This window comes from Abramis brama, assembly GCF_963993115.1.
Source record: "Abramis brama genome assembly, chromosome: 25".
NCBI classification, from domain to species: Eukaryota; Metazoa; Chordata; class Actinopteri; order Cypriniformes; family Leuciscidae; genus Abramis; species Abramis brama.
The window spans coordinates 4,227,180-4,252,592 of record NC_139987.1 but is presented as its reverse complement, the minus strand read 5'-3'; the positions used below and the strand labels follow the sequence as shown (position 1 = coordinate 4,252,592).

The following is a 25,413-nucleotide window of genomic DNA, read 5'->3' as shown; positions in this document are numbered from 1 at the left end:
AGATCCAACAGAATAAATCATAACTAAAAGTGAGACATTCAAGACCCAGCACCTTTTAACTGCCTGAAAGCCAACAGCATTTCATTATTTCAATATATGCTAATTTATTCGTCATCCTGCTGTCATACGCCAAACTTTGATGCACTCTTCAGTGGATGATCCTTGGTTCAGTCTCTTGGTCATGTCCCATGCCAGAAATACAGCTTTAATGCTGTCAAATCATCCAGTCGAAACACTGAAATGGTGCGCTCATGGGCTCATAAACCCAAGAGAGATTTTTTTTTTTTTTGTTGAAATATTAATTTATTAAATTAATACACTAAGATGTTTGAGCGCTTTTGAGATGTTCATCTGCAATGACCCATGTGACCCATTCTGTTTGGGTAAAATATGAAAACTTTAGTAAAAGTGGAGAATAGAAATGCTGGACTTTGCAATTAGGTTTCATTAGAATTCATTAGTGTTACAGTTATTTTCAGTTAGGCTAATGGTCCTGTTTTGAATGCTGTAACTTCCAGGAATGTTTTATTTTATTTTATTTTTTTAGTTGAAATGGCTGTTAGAAGTAAGCATACAATTTTAATGTTGTAGTCTTTTTCCACAGGGTGTATTAATATTTTCATTATCTTTCACTTTCTATTTACAAGAAAAGTATAAAAGCCTCTGCGCTGATGTAGATGTATGGAGTTAATTTTGTGCCATAATTAAAATAACAAATCCAGCATTTTGCAAACAAACTCAATCTGCTTTGCAAAGGAAAACTTGACTCGCAAACAAACAGAAAGCAATGTGCAAGTACAAAGGTCAATTTGAGCGAAAATGCAGTGGAGTTACAAATATGTATCGTGTTTTACAAATATAAATAATTGAGCCTAGATAATATTTCACAAATAAATGCAAATTGCATGTAACCTTTGAACAAATACCAAATCTAGTGGAGACAGATAACAGACAGATTTGCATTTGTATTTGTTCAAAGGTTACATGCAATTTGTAGGATGGTTTGCATTTATTTGTGAAATATTATCTAGGCTCATTTATTTATATTTGTAAAACACAAAACATATTTGTAACCATCATCAAACCTTTATCCAAACCATCATTCACAAGCCTAGACAATCTTAGTGCAGTATAAATGGTTAAAGTAATTTAATTTTAAAGTGGTCAAATAATATATCATACAGTGAACGATAGTAAAATGTATACATGATCAATCTCAGTACCTGTGAGTTCAGAATGACTGGATTCTCATTAAGTTGAGTTTGATCTCTTTTCCAACTTCACCTCTTACAACATCTACATATTCTTAGACATCATCAATGTTTTTTTCCCCATCTTCTCTGTGCATTTTCTGAGTTGTACCCCTTTTTATTTATTTTTTGTTTACAGTTTTAGACTGTTTTGTTGTTGTCAAGATGCCTAGTACTAGTCTCTCTCCTGAAATGAACTGTTTTGTTCCTCATCTGTGTTTGTGTGGCAGTATTTATTCAGAAAGGAGCTATTTGTGGAAACGTTTAAAGTATTCATGCATAAAGGAACTTCAACACACTGAAGAAGGTCACTAGAAATATTTGTTTCAACAATCCACATTGTGTTTATTTAACTGAGGTTCAATGCATATGCTAATTTTAACGGTTGGTGGTGTGGGAAAATTTTAGGTTGTTGGAGCTTTTAGGTTGTTACCGATACATCAGAAGTTCAGGCAGCTGATCAATTTATGGTTCATGTTTTTTGGTTTCAGTGCAGTTAGCTAAAATAATTTTTAAATAGAACACTTTTTTTGTTTGTTTAAGGGTTATAGTTCACACAAAAATTAAAATTCAGTCATTAATTACTCACTTTCATGTCATTCCAAACCCACAAGACATACACATGAAATTGAGAGATTTATGTCCCTCCATTAAAAGTTTGATTATTGATTATAAAAATGTATTATTGTACTTTAAGGCTAGATTAAGTTGTTGTTGTTTTTTTTTTTTTTTTTTTTTTTACTGTTCCTTGATCCGGTCCCAAGTCCAGGAGAGAGTATGGAGCTGAAGCTGAGGTAATTGATCTAGATGTGTGATTTATAACACTGAAAATATAACACAATGGAAATTTAACGTTAATTTCATAGCTAGAACATTATGTATGTCAAGTAACATACACTATTTGGCAAAATTAAATATGGACTGGAAGAGGTTGTTCATGTAATATTTACCTTTTTTTTTTTTTTTTTTACACATCATATAATTTAACCTCAACTTCTTTTCCCCCCTACTTGGTAAACAAGTATTCTTTCAAACTGTTTTATGGGAACAATTTTTTGGTATGGGAGAAATTAGGGAAATAAGTGATCCATATCTCCATATTTCGAGATGAATACAAGTTGAAATCAGATTTTTTAATAAAAAAATGACCCATGTCCCACATCTGCCCATTGCATTTAAACAGGGATGGCAGCTCCGGTTCTACAAGGCCACTCCTAAAAGAACATATACCTGCACGAACAGCGCTATGGGAAAACATTTTTGTTTGACCGGTTGTGAACACGTGTGGCAAACACGCCAAGAATTTGGCTTAAATAACCTCTGATGATGACGTCATAGGAATGTGCGCGTCAGAGGCTATCAAATTCTTGGTGTGTTTGCCACATGTGTTCACAACCGGTCAAACAAAAATGTTTTCCCCTTAGCACTGTTTGGGCAGCATCTCGTTCCCGCTTTTTCAGGGAACAGAGTTACAGTCAAATAACCTGAGATTTTCATTGACTTAATTCAAAATTCTCTTCTCACAGATAAATTTAAAAATATCATCGCATGGATAATCATCCCATCCTGATCCATGACTTAGGGCACAGTTCTCTCTTGTTTGTCCACCAGGCTCTGCACCTGCCCAGAACCTGCATCAACAGAGCAACATCGGAGTGATACGATACTGACTGTGAAAATCATTTATTAGATAATAATCAGTTCAGTCATTTCTCACCCAGAGGTCAGTGTGCTGCCATCAACCCATTTCCATGTGCCTTCCAAATCACTGTCAGTCAGACCAATCCACACTAGACCAACACCAGCAGAAATTTTCCAAAAAGCAAAATCCTGAGAAAATTAAACAATAACACATTTAGGTCTTAAAGATACTTAAAAATGTTCTTCCTATAAACTACCCAGTTAGAGTTTACTCACTTATTCTTTTCTGTTGTTTATGATGATCAGATCTGCTCCTCTCTCTGTACAGTATCTTCTGCTCTCAGTCCAGCTCTTCTCAGAGGAAAGGAAGTAAAGATTGGATTTATAGTAAATCCATCCATCTGTAAACACAACCAGTTTAGGTTTAAGCACTTTATTCCCATCAACCTGATCTACAAACTTAACCCATTTGTGCCCAAATTTTTCTGAATGGTTTCATGCATATAATCGTGTTAATAATGTCCTATGTGAACATGTTCTGCATTTATTTTCCCCAGGTTTTTTTTTTTCTTTCTTGAAAATCATATTTGAATGTGCGGCAACTATAGTTGCCGGTGGGCAAATATGTTGTATGCACCCCCTCAATGTAAAATATGAATAGGAGGAGAACATTTGGCATTTATCTCAAAATAACTGCTTTCAACAGATCAATCTTTATTCATAAACACATTTATTATGTATAAAAGTCGAAGAACATTTGATGTAAACCCAAAAAACTGCATCTAGCTTATAATCTCTTGAATATGAAAACACAACAAACAACAAATCCATTTGCCTTAACCATTGTGCGCTGTTCAGGGTCTTTTTGACCCACATTTCTAACTTTCATTCATGGGAATAACATGGATAATTTGACATGGTTTAGTGTAAGATTTTTGCCCATCTTTTGGAAAATGCCGTTTTAAAAGTAACAAATTATCACTTTAACCAGTAGATGGCTACATAACTATTTGCTATTTGACTAACTGAAAGACATCTTTTCACAAGTTGTTCCAGTTGTATTCATATCTACATATTATGAAATCACAATTATAATAATAAAAGTTACTTTTTGTCAAAGTTTAGGCACTTTTTGTGCAAAAAAAAAAAAATCCTGTTATATTATGATTAGAATCAAATGAATTTCATCAATGGACAAAATTCATCCTCAAAATCAGAAACAACACAGAATACACATAGACAGAAATTAATTGGCACACTTTAAATTTGTAGAATTATATGAAAAACAGATGTTTGAAATAAATGATAAACTCTAAAAACTCCAACTTTTCACTTTGTAACATCCTGATCAGGTTTGAATCTAATCATAATGTAACATTATTGAAAAACTAATTATTATTTTTTTCAGTACAAAAACTGCTAAACTTTGACAAAAAGTAACTTTTATTGTTATAATTGTGATTTCATTATATGTAGATATGAATCTACCTGGAAAAACTTGTGAAAAGAAGTCTTTTAGTTTGAAACTTTTAGTACGTTAAGAGCTCTGCAGTATGGAAGCTTGTTTCCGCCACAGAATAAAACATTTTAAGAGATAATTGCGACTTTTTATCTCACAATTGCGAGTTTACATCTCGCAATTCTGACTTTATTTCTCAGAATTTCGAGATATAAAGTCAGAATGGCGTGAAATAAAGTCGCAATTGCGTGTTATAAAGTCAGAATTGCGAGATATAAAGTCAGTCTTTTTTTCTCACAACTGCGACTTTATATCACGCAATTCTGACTTTATAATACGCAATTGGGAGATATAAAGTCAGAATTGCATGATATAAAGTCACAATTGCGTCTTTAAACTATTCTGAGGTAAAAAAAAAAGAAAAAAAAAAGTGTCTTTTTTTCCCCCTTAGAATTGGACTTTATATCTCACAATTCTGAGAAAATATGTCAGAATTGCGAGATATAAACTCGCAATTGCGTGTTATAAAGTCAGAATTGCGTGATATAAAGTCGCAATTGCGAGAAAAAAAGTCAGAATTCTGACTTTATAACACGCAATTGCGACTTTATATCCCGCAATTCTGACTTTATAACACGCAATTATGACTTTATATCTCGCAATTCTGACTTCATAACATGCAATTGCGACTTTATTTAACGCAATTCTGACTTTGTATCTCACAATTCTGAGAAATAAAGTCAGAATTGCGAGATGTAAACTCGCAATTGTGAGATAAAAAGTCGCAATTATCATTTAAATTTTTTTATTTTGTGGCGGAAACAAGCTTCCATACTGCAGCCATCTACTGGTTAAAGGGATTTTTTTTACATTTAAAACTGCATTTTCCAAAATTTGGGCAAAAATCTTACACTAAACCTTGTCTAATTATCCATGTTATCCCCATGAATGAAAGTTAGTATTTACTACTTATTTATTTTCTACAATAACCTTGATTTATCAACCTATTAACACAGTATACCCCATTTTCCCATGATATATGTACTTACAAGGCATTTGCCCACCGGCAACTATAGTTGCCGCTTGGACTTTTGACTAAGTATACAAAAAACTATAGATCTCTTGTAAGATTTGTTTTGTTTGGATGATTCTAAATACCTTCATGATTATGTAGATATATATATGTAAACAAAAAATACTTATTAGTAACATGAAAATGACTTTTCTTTTGGAGGGTTTGCCTTCGCCATGCTTCCTAGAATTAGGGCTCGGAAGTTGACAGCCTCATGTGACAGGGAGGAAGTGAATACCTTTTTTTTTTTCTTGAAATCCTTTATTTGGTTGTTTGCTTGCATGTCATTGAGAAATAAAACATGGACAACATCTAGAAAAATACTTACAAAAGGAAATTAACAACTATGCATTGCGGCAACTATAGTTGCCGGTGGGCTTTTCTCACCTAAATAATTAGTAAATTATCCTGTAAAAAAACAAACAAAAAGAAAAAAACACACACTTGGTTGTTTAGTTTCAATATACTTCACATTTACCCCTTTCTCCAAGATTTTTTGACAGTTCATTTCTCTCCTGATTTAACTGTGCATTTAGTTGAGTTAAGTTGGTAATCTTGGTTAGCAGCTGGATTCTCTCTTCTGTGGTATTGTTGGTTTGTGATCTCTCTAGAGTGAATGACTGCGCTATGACTGCACTCAGCAGAAGAACACACAGCAGCACCAAACACACTAGAGCTGCTCTGGAGCTTATGATCCTAATACAATCCCTTCCTGAACACCAGAGACATGATGTTATTCTCTTTATTTATCCATAAACAAAGCACACATTAACTGAAAGCATGAAAACTGAGTGAATGTTTTTATCTCAGTACTTGCGTTGAGTCTATGATCGCTTCCAATCTTACCTTTTATATCGTCAGCATTTTCGTAGACACCAGTGGTTTGTCCATCTTCTCTGTTCATTTTGCAGGTTGTACTACTTTCTATAGTTTCTTTTACACTTTCAGACAGTTTTGGTACTAGTTTCTCTCCTGGAGTGAACTGTGTTGTGTTCCTCATCTATGTTTTTGTGTCAAGTATTTATACATAAAGGAACTGTTTTGAGGAAATATTTCAAGTATTTATGCATAAAGGAACTTAAAGGTAAGTCACTTTCAGATTGTGTTTATTTAAATGCATTCATTATCACAAAATTATTCAGTGTCATTATATGTAAAGTCTAAAGTACAACATTAAAGGGATGGTTCGGAGTAAAATCAACCTAGGGTCCTTTGCACCATGACCTCGAGCCAAACACCCCCATCCTTATCCATCGCTTTCTGCCAGGACTTTTACATGCTTTTCCCAAACCACTGAAGTGACGTCGGTGTCCGCGTTAGCAGTAGCATGAGCCGTCAGGCAAGTATTATTTAAATAAACTCCTGATGTACTTACAAACTTTCCAATGCCTCGTTTTATGAGTACAGAACCTACTTGTACTACTGTAGAAGTTTGGTACCATTCTGGGCATTATTAGTGGGGTAATTTATGAGATACATCATAGGATCCATCAGCGCCTGCACTAAGCCATCCGGCTGATTTATCTAAATAAGCTCTAACTTTAATAATGTTCAACCAAGGGTGAAGTATAAATACTTTTATGTGAGTTTGAGTGTGAGCTTGTGAGTTTTCTATTTCCTTTTTATTTATTTATTTTATATATAATTTGTTTAATATGTATTTATTCTATAAGTAATTCAATTAAATATTGTGCCTTGTTAGGTGCCCTGCTAATATATATATATATATATATATTTACAATTTTATAATAAAAAAATGTAATCATTTCATATAGTGACTCTATGGTAAAACTTTACAATAAGGTTCCATTAGTTAACAACAAATAATGCATTAACTAAAATGAACCAACAATGAGCAATACATTTGTTACAGTATTTATTAATCTTATAGTTAACTTTAATTAAAATACAACTTTTCTTTGTTAATTGATGTTAGCTCAGGTCCATTAAATAATATTAACAGCTAAAACAAATATTATTTTCTATAAATAATATATACTTTTAAGATCCTCAAACCTTTTTGTTATTAGTTTCTTTCAGAACCCATCCATAATTAATATCCTGACTTTCACAATCAGACTGTTGTTAAACATACAGGATGAAGTTGTTCATGTGAATTACACATGTAACTTTCCTTTTATATTTCCCTTCAGGAAATATGCCAGTTAATTGTTGAAGAAAAGTAAATTATGGTCAATCAGGTTTATTGTCATAATTGTCGCAACATGCTGCAAAAACTTTCAAAGAGAGTCACAGTTCATAATTAAACTTTATTGATGTCCTGAATAATACAATGTAATATTTGTATTATTAATCAGCGTATTAGTGATTTTCTTTAGTCCATCTAAACATCTGTGTTTAGTTAGCTTAATCCTACCCCATACTTAAACTTAACTATTAATAAGCAGTAACTTAGGAGTTCATTGAGGCAAAAGTCATAGTTAATAGAGAATATATGTTCCCCAAACTAAAGTGTGACCGAAAGTTGTAATATTACGGTTTTGTTTTACAGAATAACAATTAAAGGCAAGACACCCCATGTGAATAGGGTAAAAAATTATAATAATAATGATGATAATAATAGATATCACCATACTTCCCCAGTTGATTGATTAAATTAAGAATTGCAAAAACATTTTTGTATTACAAGTTTTGTGAAATGTTATGTTTAAATATGCAAATGAGGCATTATCTAATTAAATATGCACTAATTTGCCTACATTTCTAGGACAAAAATCTGAACGTTGGATGAAGTTGTTTTTAAAAAACGTATTTAATTTTTTGACATAGAGTCAAAGGTTTTTTACAGAGGGCATTTTGGATTTCTCTTTTTATCACTCCATAAATCAGTAAATACCGTCAACAGCCAGAAAAAATGGCCTTTAAAGATATGTACTGTAATTGAAATGTACATACGCAAATAGATAAAGTGCTATAAAAGATACACTTAAGTGTATTTAGGATGTTTTCTTTCCACTAATCATTCTTGTATTCTTCAAATACAATCTGGGAAAATTACTAAACAAGTTTATCCTCCACTACCTCATACTTGTCTTTTAGAGGTGAATCATTTTCTGCTGGTGCTTGAAGTGTGATTGTGATTGCAGGGTCTTTGTGCTGTTCCTCCCAGATAGTAGCTGGAGACATCGGAAGTCCAGCATTCTCCTGTTTGGTGGTGTACAGGATACAACTGGTGTGAATCCGAGACAGAGCATCAGGTGCCATGTTTAGTTTTTCTTTATGATATTCAATGATAAAATCAAATCTCTAAAGTCGCAAGGCCCACCTGATGAGGCAGCTTGTGGTTTTTGTGGAAGACATTACCCATTGTAGATCTGAGTGGTCTGTGATGACAGTGAACAGTTTGTGCTCTAGGTAGTGCTGCCATTTTTCCAGCGCCCAGATTACAGCTAAACATTCATTTTCTGTAAGTGAGTAATTGGTCTCTGCTTTCTTCAAGGTTCTGCTGGCATAAGCAATAACCAGTCCCAATCTCCATTTCTTCCGGTGGGTCAACTCGGCACCCAAACCAGTGTCACTAACATCAATGTAGACAGTGAAAGGAAGTTGAAGGTAAGGATGGCCAAGAATGGGAGGAGAGGTAAGACAGGATTTCAAATGTCCAAAGGCTTCCTGACATTGCTGTGTCCAGAGGAATGAAACTCCTTTTTGTTTCAGTGCACTGATAGGTTCAGCGATCCCGGAGAAGTTTAGTACAAACCAGTGGTACCGCCCGGCTAACCCCAGGAAGCGCTGGACCTCTTTGATGGCACAGGGTATGACCGTATAGCCTCCACTTTACTTGGGTCTGCAGATATGCCTTGGACGTTGACAATATGTCCCAGAAATGTTATTTCCTGATGGCAGAAAGTGTTTGTTAGGCAGAATGTGCTTGTTAGGCCAATGTTATGGTTAGGCCAGTCATTTGCAGCTTGTGAAGAACAGCCTTGAGGTGCTGGGCTACAGATGGTGAGTAAATACTTATGTCATCAATGTAGACAAAACAAATGTTTCCATGCAGTTATCCTAAAACACTCTCCATTAGCCTCTGGAAAGTTGCTGGGGCATTCTTTAACCCAAACAGTTAATTACATTAAACTAGAACAGTCCTGATGGAGTTGTGAAGGCAGTCTTTGGCTCACTTTCTTGATCCATGCTCACCTGCAGTAGCCACTGCTAAGGTGGGAAAAACACAGCCGCTCCAGACAATGACTCCATGATCTCAGTAATGTTGGGTAAAGAGTACGTATCATTCTCTGGAATGGCATTCACTTCCCTGTAGTCCACACAAAACCTGAGGCTTCCATCTTTTTTAGTTACCAAGATGAGGTCCCATCCAGAGTATGATGGTTCTACGATGCCAGCAGTCAACATCTCCTTCAGCTGCTCTTTTATGACAGCTTGTTTGGCGGGTGTCGTGTTGTACTGTCATTGGTGGGTGGTATGTGATGCTGTAGTACTTCAGTAAGTCCTGGATGAAGGGTATAAACTTGAGGGGTTGACTCTAGGATCTGCCATAGCTGTTACTTGCCTTCAGGAGGTAAGTGGGCATCATTTACGCCAATGTCAATTAGTGTCTTTTCATCCAGGTAGGCTGGTGGTTGAGATATATCAAGTAGAAGAGGAGGAACAGAAGTTAGTAAGGAGAGGCTGTTGGGAGCTTATAACTGGTACACATGAATGTCCTGGCTGGAAAGGATAATCCTCTTTAGGATTAGACTTAAATTAATATTTTTTGATCTGCAACACTGATCTGCAGCCCACTGGAGAAGATAAAGTCCAATCCTAACATGACTGCATAGACCAGGGCTTTGGCAGAAAGAACAACGAAGGTATGGTGAACACTTTTTTGTCTGTTAATCCATCCTAATGGAATTTCTGCTTCCTCATTGGCTAGATAGAGAGGACACCGGGTTCATGGATGGAGACTTTGTGAAGTGAGCTCCTTCCATCAAAGTGCCCTGGTTTCCTTTAACTTGTTGAATGAGTTGATGCATTTCTTTTTCAGGAGTTGGTAGGATGCCAGGCAAGTCCTGCTGTGCCACTGAAGATAGAGATGAAGGCTCTGGTGATGTACATATCAAGTGTTGAAGTTTGATGAGGACGGAGAGCAGGAGGCCAGACTGGAGGAGCAATGTCTGGTGGTTCCATCTCCACAAAAGTGGATGGTGAAGGAGGAGGAGTGGCAGCCATGTTTGATTGTCAATGTATATGTAGTGTGTAAAAATGTAGTGAAATGTCAGTTAATGTTTGGATTTAAAGTAATGTACGAGTGTTTGAAAGAATAAAATTACCCCACGAGTTCAGTGTGACATGTTTCTGTCCCGACAATTCACCCCACAGTTCACTTAATTTCACGCATCAACAATTAGATATCAACCACTTAATTGATCATTACTACAGCTTTCAAATCTTAGTTAGGTTGATCAGTTTGACAGCAGTTCAACAAAGGGGTTTTTTTTTTTTTTTTTTTATAAAGTTCAAATTCACAAAACAAAAAGCATTTTCCCACACACACACAAAAAAACTTTTCATTTCTAAAGGGCAAAGCTGTTTTGGTTCAGTTCAGTTGCCACAATGTCACAAACATTTCAGTTTAAAGTGTTGACAATGACCAATTTCAAGTAATCATTTAGTGAAACTCAAATTCAAGGTTCATGTAAAATTCAAATTTAAAGGTTCAAGGAAAATTGAGGTCCCTGTTCGGGTGCCACTTATGTAACGGTGGCTGCCCCAAATTAAATTTAAAGTATTCATGAAGGCAAATTGAATCTAATTGAAACAAGAAAGAACAAAATTACAACAAGCAATTGACTCCCTTGGTGTGTGCGTGTGTAATGAGCGTGTATGTGTGTGTGAATGTTGACTGCATGAAGCAGGCTGCGCAGCGGCCAAACCACAGAACATTCAGGGCCGGGAAAAGAGTTTGGAGACTTAGCGTGGGGTTAAAATATGGACTAATACCTGTGGCAGGTAAAACATGCTGGAGTTATGTTGCACCAGGCAGGCGAACTGTGCAGAGCTCAATTCCTCCATCACTTTGCAATTGCACCAAGTCAGCGCACACAGATAATCCAGCAACAAATAGCAGTGACTGGCCTTCGGGTAGCGTGTGTCCCACTTAGAAAACCTGCACCTTTTGATTTTCTTCGCTCCCCCTCTTTCTGGGGTTTCCGCCCATTTGGAAAAGTGAAAGAGTCGGTACAGATCTTTTATGTTAAGCCACACACTGATCCATAACTTCACTTGTAAATGTTACGGTTTTATTTTTACTGTGGTGATTTTAAAACAGTGCAGATAGTAGCAGAAAATGTTCTGGCATAAAGGAAGAAATAATTTAACAAATTAATTCTAAATAAATCTAATTTTTCATTGTGAGTTTAGTGTTAGTGCGCATTATACTTTGATGTCATTTAATGATTGTGTACTCATAAAAAAATGAAAATTGATTCAAAACCATACATTTAAAATATCTTATATATTAGATTATATATACAAGATGCATTTTATGCTCACCACTCATTTAATCGACAATACAATAAAAAAAGTAATTTTTAACAATGTAAAAGTCTTTACTGTCACTTTTGATCAATTTAATGCGTCCTTGATAAAAAAAAAAAAAAAATGAAATTTTGAATGGTATGCATTAAAGTTAACTTCAGTTAAACCTAAATTTAAGATGCTAATGTTCAGCTAAAGGTTTCATTGTCACTCCCACCTAAAATGCACAATTTATATATATATAAAAAAATATTATCATTTATTGTTCTCTCTGAAGACCCCTGCCATATGTTAAAGGAGCCAAATCGAGGGACCAGACATGGAATTGGGCAAGTCAGCACCCAAATCACCTTCACTGAGGTAAAAATCTGACTGCCTACCATTCATCAGATGACTACAGCCATCTCCATCAAAACCGTCACCCTGGGATCCTACGCCAAAAATAAACGATTCTGCAGGAGTACGTGAAGTTGGTGGAAAGAACTCCTGTTATGAATGTACAAACTCTTTATTGATTGTGTTCTTTGCCACAAAGCGTTCAAGTTTGCAGGACTGTGAAGTAAGCAAAAGTCTGTTGGCAATCCCGCAAGGACATACCCTTTGAGTTATCCCTTCCTAATCTGTTCAGGAAGAGGAAATATGTCAACACAGGAAAGAAAACTGTGTTTGTCAAGCCATTTTCCACTGCTTCATCCAAATCATCCTGTATGCAATACAATGTTTTGCATGTTGCTGCTGCATAATGCAATGAGACAATCTAAATACCATCTTCTAAATGATTTATGAATATAGCCAACAAATACAAGCACCCACCACTCTCCGGAAGGTTTTGGCCAAGAATTAGCTAATATAAGGCAGCATTTCTTATGCAGTATCATGTTTCTGATGGCATACATACATTTGCATGCAAATTTTCATTGCATACAAAATCACTGCCTTTAAACGTATTTTTATGTTTTTCTTCTACCATGATATAATCACCTTTTGATAGTATGTCTAGCAGTTCTTTTCTTTCTAAAGTTTCTGGCATGTTATGTTTAAAAAAATTGTGATAGAATTTAGATGGGTGTGAATAATAGCTTCTAAGAGGCCGTTCACAGAGAACACGTTCTCATATTCCATCTGCGCTGTCTTTTAGCTGTTGGTCTATATTCATCAGATGACTGCTTTGGCTGTTGCATTGCATCTCACATCTACACTGGGCAGACCACAACAGCTTGAGCCTGTCTACACTGAATACGTCAATGCAAATATTCCAAATACATTTCATTTTTTGTCACAAGTATAGAACTGGGAATCCGTTTACTGTAAGAAACTCAACGTGGCGAATCCAATGTAGAGAGCGTCACTGATTATGAGTTGTACTTGCTTTGACACAACACAATGCGTTGCTCACGTCCAGTGTAAACAGAGTGTCAGTGTTTTTCCAGTGTATCGCACCAAGAATGCCACATTTTTAAACTTAAAATAATCCCTGATGATATTTCAGCATTATATGTGCAAAATACAACTTTTTTGATGTGTTTGTATTCCGAAAGAGCAAGCACAACAAAGGTTTTCCTGGATGAATCCATCTTAGTTTTCTGACCTGTTTACGCGGTCACCTCAGGTGTGACATCATTCCAAGCTACGACAATCCTCTTCCCAGATGAATGGAATACAGCACGAGGCCTGAAAATGGTCCGAATGATTCAAACAGTGTCACGCAAACCGAGTCCAAAGCAAGACCAAGTCCAAATGCTCCCGAGTCCATGAAAAGAGCAAGACCATGATCTTGGATTGGACCCCAAATTCTCTTGGCCGTTCATCAGTGTTGACAGATTCCAGTGAACGGCCCTTAGCATTTGATTTACAGCACACATTTTTTAACCTACTAGAAATGTAAACACTATTGTTCTGTTTCACTACAAATAGGATATGTAAATTGTGCAGCTGCTGGAATGGAAGCAGCTCAAGTTAACCTGATAAAGTTGCAGTCAGAGATGGTATTAACCTGGGCTGATCCACTTAAGTGTAGTGTGCTGCTGTATTATGCATGGGGGAAGAAGACAGTAGGGGAAAAGCGCTTGCTCGGAATTGAAATAATTAGTGTGAGCGGTGTACGGGGAGTCATATTTACTCAGTTCAAATGTCTGGAGCTACACATGCCTAATTACTTTCCTCCAGACCAACCGCTGGTTTGTTGTTGTTCAACACAGACTTCCAGCAATGAATTTACACTCATTCATCACAGTGTAAATTATACATTAGTGTGGTGTATATTGAAGCACAGGCTGAATGTGCAGAGTGGGGTCCATTCAAGTCATGCGTTCTGACTTGTTTGGAGACAGAATTAGGATTTAATAACTAAAACATCCCATCGGAATCATGTAATACACATTAGCATTTGTTTTTTTTCATTCAGTGTCTGGAAATATCATGAAGACGGAACTTTATTCAAGACATTTTAAGGGTCCCAATGCAGGCAGCTTTACAATTGTACAACAGGTAAATGTGATTTATTTGAACCATGTCTATGTCTAATGAAACTGCCTCTAATACTGACACTGAACATAAATTAACATTAGAAACTGCGCACTGAAGAATTTCCCCTGAACTAACTGTTCGTTCTCATCGTTTTCAGTAGTAAATTACTTTTCTAGCCCTGCTGCACTCAAAATCCTCCCTGCTAAGCCACTCAAATATTCTCTGAAGATCTAGTTCAGCGCCCACTGTGTGCGTGATTGATCCCAGAGCTGATCGCAGAGCCGTACGTGGCAGATTTGGGTTGTTCTGCAGCTATGAGAATGTCTGCTCTTTGCCACAAAGGTAATTGTACACAGCCCAAGGGACTAGCTGACTATAGTAAGACATGCAACTCTGTTTGAACCAGAATGCACATTTTCTAAGAACACCACGGTACTCTCCGTTCAATCTGTTTATTTTTTACTTGATGCACACTTTTTAAGATTTTCTTCAAAGAATTGTGTGTTTAAGGAGCAATAGCATTAGCATGAATAAACGTAGTGTGCTATGTACAGTATTTTATTAGATTACCATTTAGCTAAATGGAAGGTTAGTCATTTGAAGGATTGTAGTATTTCTCTTCCGTTGAATATTAATAAAACAAAGGACATGGTGATTGACTTTAGGAGGTCTCCACCTAGTCCTTTGATGACAACAATTAAAGGTCGGCACATTGACATTGTCGATACTCATAAATACTTGGGTGTGGTGATTGACAATAAGTTGAGTTTTCAACTCAATGTGTTGGCCGTTTGTAAAAGGGTTCAACAAAGATTGTTCTTTCTGAGGAAATTAAAATCATTTAGAGTTTGTCCTACAATGATGATTTAGTTTTACAAACAATGTATTGAATCTGTCCTCTTCTGTATTGTGGCATGGTATGGCATTTTAAGTGAGACTAATAAAAGGTGGCAGGGACAATTATTGGTGTAGATCAGACTGGTCCTATATATGTGTGTATCTGTGGCTACTAAACTGTTCTGGCCCTGATGAGAGTTGACTTACTTAGTATACAAAATTAATGAATTTATCAAGAACAGAGCCTTTTTATGTATGCCTCCAGTATAATTTGTTGTTTATAATTTATGATATTTTGTATATAACAGTCTGTCTAATATGTATTACATGGACACGGTTAGTGTTCTGGCTCCTTGCTGCAATCCAAGTTACCCTAAATGGTACAATGAAGCTGAGTCTGAGTTTGAAATTGTTTCTGACAAAAATGTGCTTACTCATGCAAAACTCACCCCTGTGTTGTGTCGAGACAACAGTATTTGGCAAGCACTTGCTAATCCATTGATAATAGTTTCTAGGGCATTGCTAGGGTGTTTTAGGTGATTGGTAGGTTGCTACTAGGCAATTGCTAAAGTCTTAGTAGTTGCTGTTGCTAAATGGCTGTTTACATTAGCCCAGTGAGTTTATCATTGCTACCAGTTGAAAAAAATATGTTGGAAAATAGCGAATCTATTTAAAAAAAAAAAAAAAAATCTCTGGAGACGATGACATCATGCACATGCACATTACGTGTTCAGTCTATAGTGTTTCATCGCCATCTAATGGCCTGGTTAAGAATACTGCGTTTTTAGACGTTTTCGCATATCCGTATGAATGGGGGTATGAATTTTGACAATGATGTCGTCTGTACGCAGAAAACTCAAAGGAAAAACTTCTCAGTTTTAAGCATATTGTTGTCGTGTAAATGCACCCTTAGTAATGCCTTAATGTAGAATTTATTGCCAATGAACGTTGTTTTAAAATGTTACACGGTGTGGATGAATTTCGGTGAGGAAAATAAAGTAATTTCTATTTTAAGAACAAACATAAAACAAACACAGCAGAACTACATAAATGCTATTCACAGCACATTTAAATGTTCATTAATTTGATACAAAGAAAAGACATGCCAACTAGTGACCTGATGCAGACTAATATACACATAGCTGAAGCGGATTGATAATCTCTTGGTCTGGAGCAAGGTTTAAGTAAGGTAACGTGTAAATAAGCGGGTCAGTCTGAAATCTGCCCCAATGGCTCTCAATTAGAGCATGCTGCAGTTCCTTTTCTCACCACAGATGTACATTGGAAAACTGTGGGGCGCTGTAGAGCTGGCAGGACTCAGGCTCCCCCTGACCCACTTAGTATCATGATACATGCCTGCCGAAGCATACGCTAAATTTTAATATGTCCCGCTCACTTTACAATTTAAAATAATCCAGAAAATCCGAAAATATTTTTTACAGAATGCTGAACATATTTATTATTGATTTAGCATATATAGAGGTTATGTAACATGAGCCGTGGCTGGATCCTCCTGAACCAGATCAACGAGCTTATGCTGTGTTCACGGGCACAAGCGTGCGAGATGGCAACTGGTGACGTTCTGTTCACATCTTCAGACTATGTCAACACTAACAATGCCGAAATAAATCTGTACCAGCCAGCTGGTACAATTAAGAGCTCTGTAAGATGCTTACGTTCATTATTATTGTAATGTTATGTGCTTTGATGTATGTAATTTAACGCTGTCTCTCGTCTCGTGACTCTTTGCAGACTCTACTCTCTCTGTGTGTGTTCATGTGATTTGAAGGAGGCAAGGCTTTTGAGATGCTCTGAAGGGAGTGCGGGATCTCATGCTTTCAAAGCTAGCTTGCTATTGCTAGCCTCTCCAAAATTGCCCACCCTACCTTTAAGTTTGTTCTTCCACTTCTATTAATTAGTTTGTCTGCAACAGTGGAAATTTGTGTAACAGAAAGTTGTGCAGGTAAAACATCACTCCCCTTAGCATCCTTGTTAGCACATCCACCTCTCTGAGGCCGGTTGATGTCTAGGTTTAAATCCCGCACAGGATTGGTGCCGTGGCCTGGATGGGAGTGATGTTTAGGGAAATGAGTGTAATGAAGGACAGCTAGTGCTCAAGAAGTGCAGTAGCAACTGAATAGGGGTTTGTTAACGCCTGCTTCCCATGTCGGTTCGGAGCTTGGAGAGTCGGTGTTCTGACGTAGAACCTGGAAACGTAGCTGACTGACATGGAAGAGAAGAGATTGTTGAATAAAGTCGTTTTTTGCACAAATAGTATTCTCGATGCTTCATATCATTAAGGTTGAACCACTGTAGTCACATGGACTATTTTAACAATGTTTTTACTACCTTTTTGGGCCTGGAAAGTGGTAATAACATTGCAGTCTATGGAGGGACAGAAAGCTCTTTGATTTCATCAAAAATATCTTAATTTCATCAAAAGGTCTTGCGGGTTTGGAACGACATGAGGGTGAGTAATTAATGCAGAATTTTCATTTTTGGGTGAACTAACCCTTTAATCTCCTCACATGAGCGCTCGTCAACGCGGGTGCATATCGTTGCTGCTGTCTCCAGGAGTTTGTTATTGTTCCGTCTCATTGGTTTCTTTTTCGACTTTGAAACAACAAGCCAACGCAGTGTTTTGCCACCTTGTGGACAAACTAATTCATGCAAAAACCTTCAGGTGCATGTGCGAGCTGAGCGTAAATTGTGCATGTGGTTAGAAAAATCGAACTGTGCTGACGATGAAATTTGCATCACAAATACTTTTCGCATTATCCCAGAGTATCCCAAAGTGTACTTTGGGATTTAATCTTCTCATCCCTCTAAGAACAGTCATTAAACTGGTAGAAACCATGTTTTGTCATGTTTATGAATAGCATTTTTATTGTTGGAAATTGTTGGTGTGATAACTTCAGTCTCTTGGATCCTTCTGTAAATAAGTCCACAGCTGCTGGCAAACTTCAAAAGGACAATTATTGTACCTTGTTTATTTGGTCCTGTATTCCCCTTCTGACTTCAGCTGTGTTATCTACTAAATTACAGAGCAGCTTTTCAGACCTGACTCCTCTGATTTACATTCATACAAATCGGTCACTAAGGATGTGCAGTTTGTCTTTATTGGACAGCTGTGTTGTTAATGAGTGGGTTTTGAGAACCACACATAAAGGCATGAATTCATAAAATAAAAAAGGATTTCACTTTAAAACAGGACCTTACAGTGGAGGGGAATTAATGGATACAGGTTTGGGTACTCTGCTTCAATCTACCATGGTTGGAAAAACAGAAAATCTCACCCAAACCCACACCACTGCTTGAGACAATGTTGCTTCATCAGACTGGTCAGGATGAAAAAAATAAACAGCACAAACCCAGTTTTGATAGTACCACAGAGCCACAACATCTATTAAACTATGACAAGCAATATATGTTGTTTGTAGCTTCATGCATCTCAATGGAAAATGATGCTTTATGTTGCCAGATGGTGTAGTTACAACATCTATCAGCAGGGGTTAGTGCTAACCAGATAAAACCTGACCCCTTGCCTATTACCTTCATAGAAAATGGCTTTCCAGGGACACTACCCTTACGAAAAAAAAGTATACTTCAAGTTAATTTTATGAAGTATACTTGAGTAATGTTCAAGTATATTTTTAAGTATACTTTATGTAGTAAGTATACTAATGTCAATATGTACTAGTAGTAAACTTGTAAGTGTACTATTTTAATACCGCTTGGGACTAAATTGGCCCACTTGAAGTATATAAAAGTATATGTTTAGGTGTACTATAAAGTGTAACAGTAGTAAACTTTAAGTGCACAACTAGTTCATAATTACGTTTCTCATTTGTACTGCAAGTGAACTTATGAGTATACTAGTAGTTCACTATTTTAATACTTGTAGCAACTTTGAAGTATACTCTCAGTAAACTACTAGTTTAGTAGTTTTATACTACAAGTTTTCTTTTAATGTATTCTCAGTAAACTACTAGTTTAGTAGTTTTATACTACAAGTTTTCTTTAAGTGAACTTAACATCATACTTATAGTTTACCATTTATATATTATTTTTACTCTTTTAGTGTACTCTCAGTAAACTACTAGTTTAGTAGTTTTATTCTACAAGTTTTCTTTAAGTGAACTTAACATTATACTTATAGTTTACTATTTATATACAATTTTTGCAGTTGCAGTAGGCCTATACTACTATGTTCAAATGTTATTTTTTATACTTGAAAAATACCTTTAACTCTACTTTAATTTTAAAAACATTTCATTAGCTTCATGCATCCTTTTTATCAACACTTGAATGTCAGTAAGTTTCATAAAGAAAGGCAACATTTTAAATAAAATAGTTGAGAAAATCACATTTTTGTCAAAGACTACGCCTTGATCAGATCCAGAACGATGATCAAAACACAGGTGGAGTAGATCGAGTCCAACACCTCCAAAGCTTCACAGTCGTTTTCTCTTCATGGGTTAGGCCTACGCTTCATTTCATTTGGAAACATTAAGCAGTTTTGATTTACAAGCTGTTTAATGTTTGATATCACATTATTTTACATTTGAGTGAGCAATCTTCTATCACTTGTTTCAGCTTCTTCTCCTGTGTTTTGATCCGGAGAATCTGTACTAGAAGATGTGTCATAGCGCCCCCTATCGTATAACAGTGAAAACATGGATAGCTGGAAAATTCAGTCAATGGTGGGGAAAAGTTTAATTAAAGTAAATATGTACACTACCAGTGGACTAGCCTACACAAAAATTCAGATACGCAGAATTAGAAACATATCTGTTTTATATCAATATTTTAATCAATATTTTCAAACAAAGTTTCATAAAACTGTATATGAAAAACGATGTAAAAAAAGTATATTTAATAGGCTACTCAATCAAAAGAGTTAACACAACTACAAGCCAAGTATACTTTGAATAATTAAAATTTTAAGTATATCTCGATCAAAAGATTGAGTACAAGTATAGGCCAAATATACTTGGACTTTTCTCTCAGTATAAGTCAAGTACACTTAAGTGTAATTAAGTATATTTTTGAGAAGTATATAAAATGTAGACTGAAAGTATGCTTTCTTCTTTTTAGTTGAAAAGAAGTATAATAGAACACTTGAATAAACTTATTTTCCATGCTTATTTTATTTGCTCTATAAGCTCTTCCAACCGAAAGTTTGTTACTATATAAAGCTGAACATGTTAGTTTATAAGACGGTGTGTAATATTATGTTTTTAAAAAAGTATTTAATAAGCTACTCAATCAAAATAGTAAACACAAGTACAAGCCAAGAATACTTAGAATACTTAATTATACTTTAAAGTATATCTCGATCAACAAGTATAGGCTAAATATACTTAGACCTTTCTGTCAGTATAAGTCAAGTATACTTAAGTGCAATTTGAAGTATATTTCTGAGAAGTACATAAAGTATATTTCTGAAAAGTATATAAAAAGTAGACTGAAAGTATACTTTCTTATTTTTAGTTTAAAAGAAGTATACTAATAGAACACTTGAATAAACTTATTTTTCGTAAGGGTACCATGATGGCAGCTGAGTGAAATGACTTGCCTTTACAGCAGGGTCTGTAGCCGATAGTAGAAACATAGTTCCTTCTTGAAGAATAGTGCAATATCTCATCTTTAAATATTGCCTTTACAGCAAAACCTTTAAAAAAAGCTTAAAAGCTTACAATGATTTCAGTCACTACTATGGAGTTATCATGCTTTTCACTTAGCTGACTGTCCCAAATAATTAATTACTAGTAGGTTACCATGATCTTTATTAGGTACAATTATACCACAATAGTAGTTATTGATTAGCTAATAGTGAACTACCTTCAACTGAGCACTATTACTTACTAATTCGCCCTGTTTACACCTGGTATTAAGATGCGTTTTAGTCGATCGGATCACAAGTGGATGGCGCTAAATACAGGTGTAAACGGGGTCTAAACGTTTTGAGCTTGTCCACTTTTGACCACTTCCAGAGGTATTCGTAAATGCATTCGTCCAGGTTGCTTTCGTAGTGTAAATGCTTATGTTGTCGATTGCACTCAAACAGCCACTAAAGGCCGTCTCTCTGTCTACTAATAAGGTAAGTGCGCTAGCTAGACAGGATTTAAAACTTTGTTGGCTGAATACCCAAGTTTGGTTTGAAGATGAAAAACGTACCAAGCACAATGTTCTCTCACCATTCCTGATTTCTAACACACACTCACAGCGTTCGGCTGGTCTTGTGGCTGTCAGAGCAGAAACGAAAGCTGCTGCTCTCCGTATGTTTTTCTGTCGTCTCTTGTCGTGTTCATTTGTAAATTGCACAAGCTTATTTTGTTCATTAAATCAAAAGATCTGGGAAAAAAAAAAAACATACATTTACAACCCATAGACCTTCTCCTTGAATAAATCAGGACAGAAGTGATTGAAAGTGGACAAACGGATTAAAACACCAGGTGTAAACAGATATTTGTCTGCTTCTTCTACTTGTGATCCAATCAACCAAAACGCATCTTAATACCAGGTGTAAACAGTGACTAAGTCCTCTAAAGAAGGAAGAGCTGTTGACCATTTGGCTTCTAAACTCTGGAATAGCCTTCCTGATTATGGATTATGCCTTCCCCTATTTTCTAGGTTCTTGATACTGAATATTGTGTGTATACACAAAGAATACAGAAACTACTGCTTCTGTTTCAGATCATTTCTGTTTTGGGCTAAGCCTCAGTGTATGGAAAACTTAGATCTTGCATTTTTTATCCTCTTCTTCAGTACAGTAAGCTTGCTAATACCTCTATGTTATTCAATGGTCTGTTCAAAATACTCATCGCATGTTAATTACCATTTGTATTTAGTAGCTCAGAAGCTCAGATGGGCTCCATTAGTTTTCTAAATGGGATATGGAAATCAGATTTTTTGATTAAAAACAGCTGGGCTACCCATACCATTAGTATTATCCTCAAACGAAGGCAAACCAATGATTTTGGAAGATGTACACTCACCTTGGAATTACATCACTGCCGTGTGTCAGTCCGAATCGTGCTGAATTAGACTATTAGAGATTTCTCATTACTTTGAAATGAACATGAGATTATAAATATAACCGTGATGAGACCTTGCACAGCAGAATGTTGAAACTGAGTGGATATGATGCCCTATCAGGAGGTTTAATGAGGGTGCAAGAGTCTGAATAGGCAGCCGTTAATGGCCGTTTAGGGTGTCCAGGTGAGGGGATGAATAGAGCCCTAAGGAGAGTGCAGGGTCTTTGGGCTAGTATTTTATAGAAGAGGCCTGATAAAAATGGAAACTGTTTGATGGGGTTTCTGGGGGAACTGCAACTGGAAATAGCAACATAAATTCACACTAATCTCTAAAGTTCACACTAAAAGGATTTCATCCATGGAACACAAACAGAGAAGTTGTAAAGAATTTTAGTGGCCACTGTTTTGGACTGAGGATGCAAAAGCAGCATAAAAGTATCTTTAAAGTGGTTCACATTACTTGTGATCAGTATTCGAAGTCTTCCGAAGCCAAACGATACCATTTTAAGTAAATACGATTTCAAATAAATTTTGATAAAATTCAAGATGTTATTCACTGGAAAAACTAAACTTCTTTTGAGTTTCTCTTTGAATATTTTCAAAGAATTGGTCGATCTACTGCACTAAAGGGCTGTTTAGGGGACAGCCATTTTGTACTGTTGTCCGACACCATACAATTGATGTACAGTACACTCAACACCACAGAATACATGATGCACTCTGAGGGTCACTTGTAGGTAACTTGTTTATTTGTATAGGTTACCAGAAAACTTAAGTGTTGGTAACTCAGTTTGAAGAGTTCAGACAACTTAGTGATTTAAGTTAAGTTTTGAGCACAGAACTCAAACAAACCAGTTTTTTAACAAGTCTGCTTGTTCACATGTATGGAAACTGATTGCTGAAGTTGTTAATACAAATACATAACATGGATTGTTGGCCTAACAATAGGACATTTATTTGTTCCATAAAACTATGTTACTTCAAGTCATTACTTTTAAGGCATGCTATCAAATCAACAATTTAACACAGTAAGAAACATTGCACACACTAGACTCAGGAAATAACAATGATAATAATACATTTTTCTTTTTCTGACATCTTGTCAATTTTAGTCAAGCTAATGTATGGCTTAAGAAGACTTTTACAACAATTGCAACATTTAATAATACATTTTTAATCTAAAGTTCTGTATCTGTAAACATGTCTTAATGCACTGTGAATGCATTAATATAAAAAAAATATTGTAAAGTGCTACCATTTATATAAAAATAATCTATGGTTATACATGAGAAAATATACCGTAAATGACATGGAAGCTGAATGGCCTACTTACAGCATCTAGTGCTTTTGTGTCCTTTTTTAAGTTTGACGGATTCTATGAAAAGGGAATTTTCAAAATGTCTCCTTTGGTGTTACACAGAATAAAATCAGTTTTATAATGCCATAAGGGTGAGTAAATGTATTATTTAAATGTCTACATTTAATGAAACATTCATTCTCAGCAACATACAAGCTTTTTAATAATCAATATGAACAGAGCCCTTAACACATACACATATCTAGCAGATAAGTTATTTGGTTAGTGCCTTCATTTGGTACATTGTGCAAGTGAATATTGCAATCAGCTTCCAATCAAGTAATCAAGTTGAACATTTATATATATATATATATTTACATAGCACAGATTATTTTCAGAACCTGCAATTCTGGAGACAGCTGACAAATACATGGCACAATAGACAACATCTGGCAGGCATGGCATTTATTGGCTTGAATGGCACTCTGCAGTAGATTTAGCATCCATCAGTGATAATCTTTTAGTGGCACAAAACTTGCATCTTTCCTATCATTTTCCACAAAAATAAACACACTCTGCCCTATTCCCTAATTATTTTCTAAGGCTCTTCGAGGGGAACCAAACTGTTTTGCTGTAGATGGAATGCTGCTTTCTCAACATGATGGTTCCCAGGGGTGGCCATGTGTACCAGGAGGACGATGGTAAGGACCTCTAGCTGACCATGTGCCTGAACCTCAATCATATGTGCTAAAGCCCTCAATGAGTTCAATGGGCAACAGAGTCTTGTTAATGATGTCAAAGGCCAGGACTCATAAAACCAGACCAGTCGTCCAAACACAGTGAGAGGAAATGGAAGATGGCCTGTAAAGCAGCTTTGCTACTTTTTCATCATCGCTCATGACCCGTGGAGTTGAGAAGGTTTGGATTCGTAGATGTTCAATAATAGTGACACTATTATATGACTTGATTGGTCAATCAGCTTCCTTACCCCTGTTCATTCTTAAAAATAAAGGTTCCAAAAGGAGGTTTTTGCAGTAATACCATGAACGATCAGTTATTGGTTCCCCAAAGAATGTTTCAGTGATCAGATCTTATAAAATAACCATTCCCCACAAAGTGTTAAGAACGTTTTAATGTGCTGAAGAACTTTTCCCACTATAATGAACCTTTTGTGCAATGAAAAGGTTACATGTATGTCAAAGGTTCTTCATGGAACCATCAATGCCACTAAATAACCTTTACATTTATGAGTGTAAAGAACCTTTTGTACAATAGAAATGTTAAACTTTCTTCATGGAACCATACATGCCAAAACCTTTATTTTTAAGAGTGTTTAAGAAAAAAAAAAAGAAAAAAAAAGGTTTTAGAATAATTATTAAATGACTTCATCAATAACTTGAAAAAACAGGCCCTCTAATGGACCAACAATCTGATGGTGTACAAAGAACTCTTAGTAGAACACACAGTTAAACACATTTCGTAGAAAACTTGTAGTTTTGCTTGATTTAGCAGTAGTAAAGTAGTTATTTTCATTATTTTTTTACTTTTGATCTGTTGTTTGAACAGAAGCATATGGTTGGTGGGAGCCATATGCTGTTGCAGGTTCTCATCATTTGGAGCCAGTCCAAGTAGACATCATCTGAATGTCATGTTATTTTTAGCTGCAACCATCGAGGCACCATTTCACATGTTGGGAAGTGTAATCATTCACAGCTTCCTCCCTGAACTCAAGCAACACTCACTGGAATGCATTCTGATGTACACAACATTACAAGAGTTTACAACATTTTGATACACTGCACCAAAACCCCACTCAACATTACACAATCCGAGGGGAAGCTGAAATAAAC

The 25,413-nt window shown here is 35.9% G+C and overlaps 1 long non-coding RNA gene across 2 annotated transcripts; it reads right to left on the bottom strand.

Annotated features, from left to right (window-relative positions):
• Positions 1-337: 337 nt before the first annotated feature.
• On the bottom strand, positions 338-6,400 carry LOC311075972. 2 transcript variants are annotated; one of them, XR_014604601.1, is made up of 4 exons: positions 6,269-6,400; positions 3,168-3,292; positions 2,968-3,080; positions 338-2,881 (listed from the first exon to the last, which is right to left on the bottom strand). It is a non-coding gene; the product is annotated as an uncharacterized lncRNA (long non-coding RNA). The 2 variants fall into 2 exon arrangements; XR_014604602.1 differs by lacking the exon at positions 6,269-6,400 and adding an exon at positions 5,901-6,018.
• Between the last annotated feature and the right edge of the window lie 19,013 nt (positions 6,401-25,413).